This window comes from Manis javanica, chromosome 1, assembly GCF_040802235.1.
Source record: "Manis javanica isolate MJ-LG chromosome 1, MJ_LKY, whole genome shotgun sequence".
Lineage (NCBI taxonomy): Eukaryota > Metazoa > Chordata > Mammalia > Pholidota > Manidae > Manis > Manis javanica.
The window spans coordinates 20,117,392-20,130,400 of NC_133156.1; the positions used below are offsets into that span (position 1 = coordinate 20,117,392).

A 13,009-nucleotide genomic window follows, 5' to 3' on the forward strand; every position below is an offset into this window, starting at 1 on the left:
AGGCAAGCTCCCCTTGTCATCCATCACATACCAGTCTCCATGGTGAGGAACTGCATGGAACACATTGGTTATGCCCTTTGCATGCTAAATTAAAAATCTCTCCTAGGCCACATGCCCACCAGCATCAGATGGGGTGATGGTGTAGAGACCCCCAGTGTCTTCACTGTCTTTGAGAAGGCTGCAGCTCACTTGAAGGTGAGGCCACAAAAGCCCTCAGCTTTGCCTTTTCTGCTGATTCCCCAGAGGTACGATGGGAGTGAACCATGAGAAAACTCACTTAAGAAAGTAAGTGATGCCATCTGAGCCACCAATCGCATAGGCCTCCTGCCCAAGACCATCCATGAAACTTTAGCATCATGGAGGAACTCACACCCCGGCCCACGCCGTTGACACCTCCCAGGGACTGCAGGTACCAGCAAGCGGAGATGTGATGGCCCTGGGGCCATCACAGTCCTCCTGCCCCCGGTGGCACTGCCGAGAGCCTGTCATGACCTCCCGTGCCGCTGGGGAAAGCTGCTAAGTTCAGCGACATGGAAACTGGGGTGCAGAAAGTGTTGGAGGGCCCCTGAGGGAGCAGTGAAGACCAGATTCTCTCCCATGCCTTTGTAACAGAGGCACCAGTTTGACGCACGACACGGCATTGCCCTCCGTAACCACTTTGTTAAGCTTATTTGTTCGTATGAATTTGACTACAGCAACCAGGTGGTAGATGTCACGGCCCACGTGTTTCCAAGGAGTGAGATTCCTTGGGAAGACGAGCCCGACAGCCTTGAGGTAGAGGGAAACTGCTGCTGGGGAGTCCTTGCCTCACCTCAAAAGTGGCAATGATTTCAGATTTCACTAGAGTTCATTACACTGTAGTCAACAAGGAAATACGATTATTTCTGTGTCATACAAGACTAACATTTTATTTGAACATCAGATCTCTAGGAGTTATATGTAATTTCTAGAACATTTATTTTATATATTTTAACAACATACATCTACACAGATATGATCAAAAAAGGTTAGTATCACTTATTTGATAATGTGTCCCATGTAATTCAACACACCAAATAAATAAATCTAGTTAGTTTAATACCTCTTTTTTATGAGGAGAAAAAATATTCTCTCAAATGCTCTGGAAAATCTCAGAGTTAACTAAAGATTTAAAAAATGACTTGATTCATTTAGGAATTTATTTGATTTTGGGAAAGCTATCAAAAAATATCAAAAGATTTAAACATTTAATTAAATAGGATGACAGATCATTATGAAACAATACTTACATAACTAAAGGGACAATAAAAGATTTCAAAGGCAAATACAGAAGTGTTAAATAAATGGAATTTTTGTGGTCCCCCATCACGGTCCCACAGACAAGGAAAGCTGTGCCAGGTGTAGGGACCCTAAGTCAGCCGGGACAACTTGAGCTGTGCTGCGAAGATGCTGCACAGCCATCCCTGTTAGCAAGAGCGCAGGGGCCGCGCGCCATGGCAGAGAAGAGAAACAGCTTTGACTGTTCAAAGAAGGCAAGACTGAATGGGGAGCCTGGTCCCCACATCCTTGACAGAATGCTTTGGAGAGTGAGCCGCCGTCCCAAACCTTGTCTCCTCTCACACACAGCACCACAACGTGCGCAGTCTGTTCTTTAGAGACACCACCAAATGTATTCCTTGACACCTGCTTGATACATAGATTAATGTGACCTCTTTCCTGCACACAACCCTGTTGTAAGCTGCAGATAAACTGTGTCCAAACAAGAGCTGCAGAAGTCACTCAGAGCTTTCCGACAGACTAAACTCCCAGGTTATAAGCCTCAGTTTGACTTTAAAGAAACTGTTTCTTAATACAATAACCATGTTGTTTCCAGACAACAGAAAGCTACATAGTTGTGTGCAAAACTTAGCTCTTTTTATATTAAGAAGACTCTGTTTAATTGAGTAATCAAAGACGTGATGATAAACATAACATGAAGTACAGGAAATTATTTAGATAGAACATAGAATCCTTGTTTTTCTTAGGCAGATAATTTTAAAAGGTAAAAACCTTTTATAATCTCTTATCAAGAGGAGACTAGTAGGTTGAGAAAAGCTTGTTCTATTAACAAAGAGAAAACCAAATTTTAATTATGTATCAGTGTACTTGTGATACTAAAACTCATTTTTTAAATGAATTCATTTACTCTTAGTCAGCTTGAACACACATTAAAATTCCTTTGCCAAGATTCCTGTGTTATGAACCTTCTACAATTTTCTTTTCTTCACTCAGATTTTGTCCTGTGTTTTTTCCTTCAAAAATCAGCTTCACTTTAGGACACAATTACTTTATTTTCCCTTAATAAAAATGCCTTCTTATTCCTCATACCTTCTTTACTGACAACACACATATTATTCTTCTTGGATATAGAGATTTTTCCCCTATTATTTCTAGTAGCATTAGCCACATATATTAGTTTGAATTCTTAATCCTTAGAAACTTTCATTGTTAGTGAAAACTAATAGTAAGCAACTAAGAACTGACAGTAACACCCCCATTCTTTAAACTGGACAATTTATGAATACATTTTGTAATTTTTAGAACCGTGCTTCTCTACAGTACAATCTCCTAATAAAGCACAAAAAAATTTTCATTAACAGGCCAAAATATCTTCATTTTCTCTATAATAAGGAAGCCAAGAGTAGGTGAACCTCTGTTTAGTGCTTAATGTTTCATCATTTTATTTGTTTGGAAATGATTTAGATATTTAATGAATTTAATTTTAACTTGTCACTCAACTCAGCAAAACTGAAAGGTTTCAGGTTATTAAAAAGATTTTGGGAGCTATTTTTTATTTTATTTTATTTTATTTTGGTATCATTAATCTACAGTTACATGAAGGACATTATGTTTACTTGGCTCCCCCCTTCACCAAGTCCCCCCAACATCCCCGTTCATAGTCACTGTCCATCAACATAGTAAGATGCTGTAAAATCACTACTTGTCTTCTCTGTGTTGCACAGCCCTCCCCGTGCCCCCCCCACACACTATACATGCTAATCGTAATGCCCCCTTTTCTTTTCTTCCCGCCCTTGTCCCTCCCTTCCCACCCGTCCTCCCCAGTCCCTTTCCCTTTGGTAACTATTAGTCCATTCTTGGGTTCTGTGCTTCTGCTGCTATTTTGTCCCTTCAGTTTTTTCTTTGTTCTTATGCTCCACAGATGAGTGAAATCATTTGGTATTTGTCTTTCTCTGCCTGGCTTATTTCACTGAGCATAATATCCTCCAGCTCCATCCATGTTATTGCGAATGGTAGGATTTGTTTTTTTCTTATGGCTGAGTAATATTCCATTGTGTATATGTACCACATCATCTTTATCCATTCATCTACTGATGGACATTTAGGTTGCTTCCATATCTTAGCTATTGTAAATAGTGCAGTGGTAAACATCGGGGTGCATCTGTCTTTTTCAAACGGGAGTGCTGCATTCTTGGGATAAATTCCTAGAAGTGGAATTCCTGGGTCAAACGGTATTTCTATTTTGAGCATTTTGAGGAATCTCCATACTGCTTTCCACAATGGTTGAACTAATTTACATTCCCACCAGCAGTGTAGGAGGGTTCCCCTTTCTCCACAACCTCACCAACATTTGTTGTTGTTTGTCTTTTGGATGGTAGCCATCCTTACTGGTGTGAGGTGATATCTCATTGTGGTTTTAATTTGCATTTCTCTGATGACAAGCGATGTGGAGCATCTTTTCATGTGTCTGTTGGCCATCTGAATTTCTTCTTTAGAGAACTGTCTGTTCAGCTTCTCTGCCCATTTTTTAATTGGGTTATTTGCTTTTTGTTTGTTGAGGTGTGTGAGCTCTTTATATATTTTGGATGTCAACCCTTTATCGGATCTGTCATTTACGAATATATCCTCCCATACTGTAGGGTTCCTTTTTGTTCTATTGATGGGGTCCTTTGCTGTACAGAAGCTTTTCAGCTTGATATAGTCCCATTTGTTCATTTTTGTGTTTGTTTCCCTTTCCCGGGGAGATATGTTCAAGAAGAGGTCACTCATGTTTATGTCTAAGAGATTTTTGCCTATGTTTTTTTCTAAGAGTTTTATGGTTTCATGACTTATATTCAAGTCTTTGATCCATTTCGAATTTACTTTTGTGTATGGGGTTAGACAGTGATCCAGTTTCATTCTCTTACATGTAGCTGTCCAGTTTTGCCAGCACCATCTGTTGAAGAGACTGTCATTTCCCCATTGTATGTCCATGGCTCCTTTATCAAATATTAATTGGCCATATATGTTTGGGTTAATGTTTGGAGTCTCTATTCTGTTCCATTGGTCTGTGGCTCTGTTCTTGTGCCAGTACCAAAGTGTCTTGATTCCTGTGGCTTTGTAGTAGAGCTTGAAGTTGGGGAGTGAGATCCCCCCCACTTTATTCTTCCTTCTCAGGATTGCTTTAGCTATTCGGGGTCTTTGGTGTCTCCATATGAATTTTTGAACTATTTGTTCCAGTTCATTGTAAGAATGCTCTTGGTAGTTTGATAGGTATTGCATCAAATCTGTATGTTGCTTTGGGCAGGATGGCCATTTTGACGATATTAATTCTTCCTAGTCAGGAGCATGGGATGAGTTTCTATTTGTTAGTGACCTCCTTAATTTCTCTTAAGAGTGTCTTATAGTTTTCAGGGTATAGGTCTTTCACTTCCTTGGTTAGGTTTATTCCTAGGTATTTTATTCTTTTTGATGCTATTGTGAATGGAATTGTTTTCCTGATTTTTCTTTCTATTAGTTTATTGTTAGTGTATAGGAAAGCCACAGATATCTGTTTGTTAATTTTGTATCCTGCAACTTTGCAGAATTCTGATATTAGCTCTAGCAGTTTTGGAGTGGAGTCTTTAGAGTTTCTTATGTACAATATCATGTCATCTGCAAATAGTGACAGTTTGACTTCTTTTTTACCAATCTGGATTCCTTGTATTTCTTTGTTTTGTCTAATTGCCGTGGCTAGGACCTCCAGTACTATGTTGAATAACAGTGGGGATAGTGGGCATCCCTGTCTGGTTCCCGATCTCAGAGGAAAAGCTTTCAGCTTCTCGCTGTTCAGTATGACTTTGGCTGTGGGTTTATCATATATGGCCTTTATTATGTTGAGGTACTTGCCCTCTATACCCATTTTGTTGAGAGTTTTTATCATGAATGGATGTTGAATTTTATCAAATGCTCTTTCAGCATCTATGGAGATGATCATGTGGTTTTTGTCTTTCTTTTTGTTGATGTGGTGGATGATGTTGATGGATTTTTGAATGTTGTACCATCCTTGCATCCCTGGGATGAATCCCACTTGATCATGGTGTATCATCCTTTGGATGTATCTTTGAATTCCGTTTGCTAATATTTTGTTGAGTATTTTTGCATCTATGTTCATCAGGGATATTGGTCTGTAGTATTCTTTTTTGGTGGGGTCTTTGCCTGGTTTTGGTATTAGGGTTATGTTGGCTTCATAGAATGAGTTTGAGAGTATTCCCTTCTCTTCTATTTTTTGGAAAACTTTAAGGAGAATAAGTATTATGTCTTCTCTGTATGTCTGATAAAATTCTGAAGTAAATCCATCTGGCCCAGGGATTTTGTTCTTTGGTAGTTTTTTGATTACTGCTTCAATTTCGTTGCTGGTAATTGGTCTATTTAGATTTTCTGTTTCTTCCTTGGTCAGTCTTGGAAGGTTGTATTTTTCTAGGAAGTTGTCCATTTCTCCTAGGTTTCCCAGCTTGTTAGCATATAGGTTTTCATAGTACTCTTTGTCCATTTCTCCTAGGTTTCCCAGCTTGTTAGCATATAGGTTTTCATAGTACTCTCTAATAATTTTTTGTATTTCTGTGGGGTCCATCGTGATTTTTCCTTTCTTGTTTCTGATTCTGTTGATGTGTGCTGACTCTCTTTTCCTCTTAATAAGTCTGGCTAGAGGCTTATCTATTTTGTTTATTTTCTCGAAGAACCATCTCTTGGTTTCATTGATTTTTGCTATTGTTTTATTCTTCTCAATTTTATTTATTTCTTCTCTGATCTTTATTATGTCCCTCCTTCTGCTGACCTTAGGCCTCATTTGATCTTCTTTTTCCAATTTCGATAATTGTGACATTAGACCATTCATTTGGTATTATTCTTCCTTCTGTAAATATGCGTGGATTGCTATATACTTTCCTCTTAAGACTGCTTTTGCTGTATCCCACAGTAGTTGGGGCTTTGTGTTGTTGTTGTCGTTTGCTTCCATATATTGCTGGATCTCCATTTTGATTTGGTCATTGATCCATTGATTATTTAGGAGCATGTTGTTAAGCCTCCATGTGTTTGTGAGCCTTTTTGTTTTCTTTGTACAATTTATTTCTAGTTTTATGCCTTTGTGGTCTGAATAGTTGGTTGGTGGGATTTCAATCTTTTGGAATTTACTGAGGCTCTTTTTGTGGCCTAGTATGTGGTCTATTCTGGAGACTGTTCCATGTGCACTTGAGAACAATGTGTATCCTGTTGCTTTTGGATGTAGAGTTCTGTAGATGTCTATTAGGTCCATCTGTTCTAGTGTGTTGTTCAGTGCCTCTGTGTCCTTACTTATTTTCTGTCTGGTGGATCTGTCCTTTGGAGTGAGTGGTGTGTTGAAGTCTCCCAGAATGAATGCACTGCATTCTATTTCCTCCTTTAATTCTGTTAGTATTTGTTTCACATATGTTGGTGCTCCTGTATTGGGTGCATATATGTTTATAATGGTTATATCCTCTTGTTGGACTGAGCCCTTTATCATTATGAAATGTCCTTCTTTATCTTTTGTTACTTTCTTTATTTTGAAGTCTATTTTGTCTGATACTAGTATTGCAATACCTGCTTTTTTCTCTCTGTTGTTTGCATGAAATATCTTTTTCCATCCCTTGACTTTAAGTCTGTGCATGTCTTTGGGTTTGAGGTGAGTCTCTTGTAAGCAGCATATGGATGGGTCTTGCTTTTTTATCCATTCTATCACTCTGTGTCTTTTGATTGGTGCATTCAGTCCATTTATATTTAGGGTGATTATTGAAAGATTTGTACTTATTGCCATTGCAGGCTTTAAGTTTGTGGTTACCAAAGGTTCAAGGTTAACTTCTTTACTATCTTACTGTCTAACGTAACTTGTTTATTGAGCTATTATAAACACAGTCTGATGATTCTTTATTTCTCTCCCTTCTTATTCCTCCTCCTCCCTTCTTCATATGTTGGGTGTTTTGTTCTGTGCTCTTTTTAGGAGTGCTCCCATCTGGAGCAGTCCCTGTAAGATGCCCTGTAGAGGTGGTTTGTGGGAGGCAAATTCCCTCAACTTTTGCTTGTCTGGGAATTGCTTAATCCCTCCTTCATATTTAAATGATAATCGTGCTGGATACAGTAGTCTTGGTTCGAGGCCCTTCTGTTTCATTGCATTAAGTATGTCATGCCACTCTCTTCTGGCCTGTAGGGTTTCTGTTGAGAAGTCTGATGATAGCCTGATGGGTTTTCCTTTGTAGGTGACCTTTTTTTTCTCTCAGGATGCCTTTAATACTTTGTCTTTGTCTTCGATCTTTGCCATTTTAATTATTATGTGTCTTGGTGTTGCCCTCCTTGGATCCCTTGTCATGGGAGTTCTGTGTACCTCTGTGGTCTGAGAAGCCATTTCCTCCCCTAGTTTGGGGAAGTTTTCAGCAATTATTTCTTCAAAGACACTTTCTATCCCTTTTTCTCTCTCTTCTTCTTCTGGTACCCCTATAATGTGGATATTGCTCCGTTTCGATTGGTCACACAGTTCTCTTAAAATTCTTTCATTCCTGGAGATCCTTTTATCTCTCTCTGCATCAGCTTCTCTGCGTTCCTGTTCTGTTTTTTAGTCCATTAATGGTCTCTTGCATCTAGTCCATTCTGTTTTGAAGTCCTTCCAGAGCTTGTTTTATTTCTGTATTGTCCCTCCTTAGTTCTTGCATATTTCTCTGCAAGTCCATCAGCATGGTTATGACTTTTGTTTTGAATTCTTTTTCAGGAAGACTGGTTAAATCTATCTCCCCAGGTTCCTTCTCAGGGGAAGATGTAGTAGATGTCGAAGCTGTCTGGGTTAGTCTTGTCTGGATCAAATTTTTTTGCCTTTTCATGTTGATAGGTGCAATGGTGAGCTATTGACACATCTATCAGCTGGGAGAGTCAAGCCTCTTTCCACTAGCTCCTGGCCTTTCTTTACTGGGACAACTGCGACCCCTAGTGGCTTGTGTTGGGCAATTGCGTGTAGACTGGGTCTTTGTATCTTTCCCGGCTGGTATGGAGGAAGCTCCCTTGCTGTGGGCGTGGCCAGCCTCAGGCTGCTGCTCTGCTATGGCGGGGCCCCCGAGGGGTAATGGACGGGGGCTGTTTGGCTGTTTACCTCCGTGAGGGGTCTCAGAGCTGTTGCCCAGGGGGTTAGTGCGCCCGGAGTTCCCTGGAATTTTCAGCTGCTGGACTGTGACCCGGGATGCTTCCGTCCAGCTGTGGGGTCCCTGTCCCTTTAAGACATTCAAAAAGCACTCGCTTTTCTTTGTCCCAGGGTCGCCGGCTTTGGGACCTGCTCAAAGGTCTTACTGTCCGTTTCCCTAGTATCCAGCACCCCAAGCATGCACTGTGTCTGCACTCTGGTGCGGATGGCTGGGGCTGGGTGTTCAGCAGTCCTGGGCTCCCTCCCCCTCCCTGCTGACTCCTCCCCTCCTGCCAGGAGCTGGGAGGAGGGGTGCTCGGGTCCCGCGGGGCGGGGGTTGTATCCTACCCCCTTCCAGGAGCTGGGTTCTCACAGGTGTGGATGTAGTCTGGATGTTATCCTGTGTCTTCTGGTCTCTCTTTTAGGATTAGTTGTATTTGTTGTATTTTCAAAAATATATATGTTTTTGGGAGGAGATTCCCACTGTCCTACTCACATCACCATCTTGGCTCTGCCTCCTATTTTTAAGTTTTTTCATACCAAGTTACTGTTGACAAATTTTATAAGGGATAACATAATTTTATTCTTCAAACACCTAGGAAGACTAAATGTTTATATTTAATGTTGATACTTTTAAAGATGCTTATTTTAATTAAACCAACAACTTTAATTAGCTTTTACCTATTAAAAAATCAATCTCAGATCATGTGAACTTGAAAAACATTTGGGTTAGTTCCTATATTTCTGAGAGCTTTAGAATAGCCAATCCTTACAAAGGGCTTGCCTTCAAACCAACTAAAGAGATCTTTTACAAATTAATTTTAGTTATACCATCTGGAGGTAGAAAAATATCACACATTTGCAATACATATCTATAGACATATTTGAACATATAGAAAAACACAAGAGACCTTATAGTTATCGATATCTGTGGAGAAGATATCACTTCTGAAGATTTGTATTTGTCTTCGGGGAGGCTGTGGTCTGGGAAGAGAGGTCTTCAAGCATTTTGTACTTTACAACGGCCTTTCCTACCACCAACATTTTTTCCCCAGGCTCAGGCAAGTGTGGGCTGTGTTTACATTTCAAAGACATGATGAAATTTATAACTTCAAGGGACAGAGAATGGAATTTATAAGGCCAGTAATTTATAAGCCTTTTTTAGATAAACTGGGGAGGTTTTGGGTTCAGTAAAGGAACAGATGAACTCTGAAATCCTCTAGAGCTGCATTTTGGTTTTGTGAAGATTTCTAAAATAAAGACAGTTACTTTAATTTTTCAAAGAATTGGGTTGCATTTGAGGAGCTATTTTTTGCATTTGGGAAGATGTTAAAGTAGATACAGGGGTGTCTGTAAGGTGATTAACTTTGAAGACTTTTGTTTATGGTCTTTCTAGTCATCTAGTTAGAGGACAGAGGGAAGCAGTAAGAATTACATCAGTCTTTTGTATTAGATACCTCTTGTGGGTTTTGTTTTTGTTTTTTAATCAGCTTTTTGCAATGAAATTTTCAATCAAGCTGTATTTTTGTAATTTTGAAAGCTTTGCTTTTAAGTGCACTTTTAAAATGATCCTGTCTCATTGGAACTTTCCTCATCATGGCTGCTGTAATTCTAGGTTGTTTTTAGTAAAATTTTGCCATTTCTGTCAATGATCTCAGCCTCCACCAGCAGTTTTTAGACATGAAATAAGCGGGTGTGCTGGAAGTTGGAGAGCTTAACTCTTTAGAATTTATAGGCCCCATTAGCTAAGCCTTTGGATATCTCAGAACCAAATTAATACCTAAAAGCAATGAGCCATGGATTGGAGATCATACATGTTTTACAGTGTACCTCACTGTACACAAATTTTCTTGAGGTTGACAGGTGACCTAGTGTTAATCAAACCTATTCTGTGAATAACTTCCCCTAACATAGGCATCACTGAATGAGGTGATGACCCTTGAATATCTCTTAAATTCTCTACCTGTGCCTACCAGTTTCTGCTGCTTTTTAGCCTCTGAGATCCCCACTAGCAATAGACTTTATTTATACAAAACAAGACAAACATATGTGCCTCAACATCCCAGCCATAACCAGTAGATGTCACTGTGGACTGGCCGAGAAGAGGCCCTGTGCACACCACGAGCAATTTCCCAGTGTGGACGAACCAGCGACTCCAGTAAGTGAGGCTGCGACTGGGCCTGGGGAACGGATTAATCCAGCAAGCCCCTGTACATAGGAAATGCGGACACTCTGGCCAAGGGATTCCAAACAGTGGGAGAATTGCAAACTGAACTAAGGGCTAAGGACTGGCTCTTCATTAAACTTTTGTCAGTCTAGACTGACCCATTAGCCCTTGGCTGGAAAGCCAATCAGCTGGAGCTAGAACACACAAAATACAGCTGAGCTCAACAGAGAGGAACTTACCAATGGCCCTCAGAAACTGTGAGAAAGAGAATCAACTTAAAAGGGATGCCACACCTATGGTTTTCATTCTCTCCAAATGCCATCAGCAGTAGGCTTCAGATCCCACTGTTGCCACCAGATCTGTTAAAAAAAAAACTCAATCAAGTACATTTGAAGATATAATTGGCTTTATTAAAATATTCATGAATCCGGCAGCATCCCTTCTTGCAAGCAGTAGTTTGCAGGAACGCTAATAGTTTATAGGAATGAAAGGTTTTTTAAAGGCAAAGACAGCCTAAAAAAAAGAAAGGAGTTTATTAGCAAGGAATGTGATGTTTAGCCAAGGTTGCCCTCCTAAACAGGAAGGTCTCCCAGAGATTGCCTCCAGGAAATTCCAGAGTGGCTGGTTAAAGATTACGATCCAGAAGGAATGTTGAAACTGAAGTTAAGTTAGACATTAACTCTTGGTTTACTGACATGGGGGCCATAATTTAAGTGACTCCATTATGCATCTGTGAATTTTCTTTCTTAACATCTCCATATTCAGTATTATCCCAAACTACTATCTCTCTCTCCTTTAGTGCAACTCATGGAGACCTGTTTGCACAGATTTGGTAACAGCGATAGTAACATAAACTGAAGGAATTGGGAATGTGGTAGTGATGAACAGTACACAAACAGGTTGATGGAGGGGTGACTTAGCATGGAGCCTCCTGTGTGACAAGTGGCAGGAACAAATGAGAAATTAATAGGCCATGAGAAAAGTATACGGACAATCTAAGTGACACAAGCTCTGACTTCCAAATCACAACTACTTCCCTTTCTGTTGCCGTTGCCAGTGAGTCCCCAAAGATGGAAACAACAGGTGGTAAGAGCCCACACTTCGGTGCCAGGTGACAGGACAACAGAGTGTCCCAAACCTGAGACCCATCACCCACTGTCAGCTCCCATTTTCACATAAGAAACTGAGAGGGCCCCAAGTGAAAGAGACTGAAGAGAAAGAGGATTTCTCTGAAGGGAGTAACAGGTGAACTGTGAGTTTCTCTGCTTGCACTTTTCAAGATACATGTGTTGAGCTTAGAAATAACAGTTTGGAGAAATTGTACATGTATACCCTGGAGTTCGGGCAATAACAGGGGCTGCCTGAATCTTCCTTAGGAAGGCGAGAGATTTGCTGAAGCTGTCTTGCTAACAGTGGGACAAAGTAGGAGCCCCAGGAGCCAGAACTCTTCATTTGTGGCAGGGAGACGCAGCCAGGAAGTTGTTGTGATTGACGTAGGGTGTAGTTCTGACATGAACGCTGCTTATCCTAACAGGCAAGAAGGAAGTGAAACGATGAAGAGTATGCCAGCATATCACTTGTTCTTTAATGATGTAAGCAATTTCTTGGCTGAAATTTTGATATTTCCCTATATGGATACAGTAGACACAAATAATCTTATAAATAATGTGAATAGTTAGACATAGGAAAACAATTACCAAGTGATGAGTTTTTAATTTAACCTCTGTTTTTAACATAATTCTAAGTTTATGTAATTTAATTTTTAATAAGAGCAGTGTTTAACTTCCAGTTTATGAAATTTCTGAGTTTTTAACAACTGGCTTTCATCAACCGTTTCCAGAATACCATGGACTGGACTGCCCATTTTACCAATGAGAAAACAGCAGCTCAGAGAGGGGCTGTCCCTGGCCCTGGTCACACAGGATGGTGCCCTCAAGTGTGTCTAACCCCAAAATTTCTCCCTTCCACCGTGCCTCTCTTTAAAATGTAGCTGGCGGTCTACCGCACGCCAACATCCCCCGCCCCTTAATGTGAATGAATGGTCATTGCTTTCCATTCTAATAGGTGACATGGGAAACCTGACTGGGAGAGGAAGGAGTAAGCGGAACGAGCACATCTGCCTGACAATTTTGTTCAGGACATGGCAGGATCTGTTCCCCCTGAGATTCGGCTAAGTCAAGATTTAGTGCAACAACTGTAGAAATTATGGATCCTTCACGGTTTCTGGAATGTTTATCGTTCAGTGTTCCCTCTCACACATTCTCATTGTATTTAATGGAAACGTTATTTAAGACTTACCTTAGAGGGCATAGCAAAGGGCCCAGTTTTGAAAATCAAATAAATACGTTTCCAAGAGAGAAAAGTCTGTCAAGAGTAGATTTCAGTTCTCCACGCAAATACCCCAAGGCCTGGTCCACTCAGGGCACCATTTTCACAGGCCGCTTTGC

At 40.4% G+C, this 13,009-nt stretch overlaps 1 long non-coding RNA gene across 3 annotated transcripts in view; it reads right to left on the minus strand.

The window, feature by feature from the left end:
• The window catches only part of LOC118971305 (uncharacterized), a 37,998-nt gene extending 25,001 nt beyond the window's left edge, over positions 1-12,997 (minus strand). For all 3 annotated transcript variants that reach the window (XR_012128140.1, XR_012128139.1, XR_005059682.2), the window contains exons 1-2: positions 12,861-12,997; positions 10,802-10,921 (exon numbers count right to left, since the gene is read on the minus strand). This is a non-coding gene — a long non-coding RNA (uncharacterized lncRNA). The remainder of the gene's footprint in view (positions 1-10,801; positions 10,922-12,860) is intronic.
• Between the last annotated feature and the right edge of the window lie 12 nt (positions 12,998-13,009).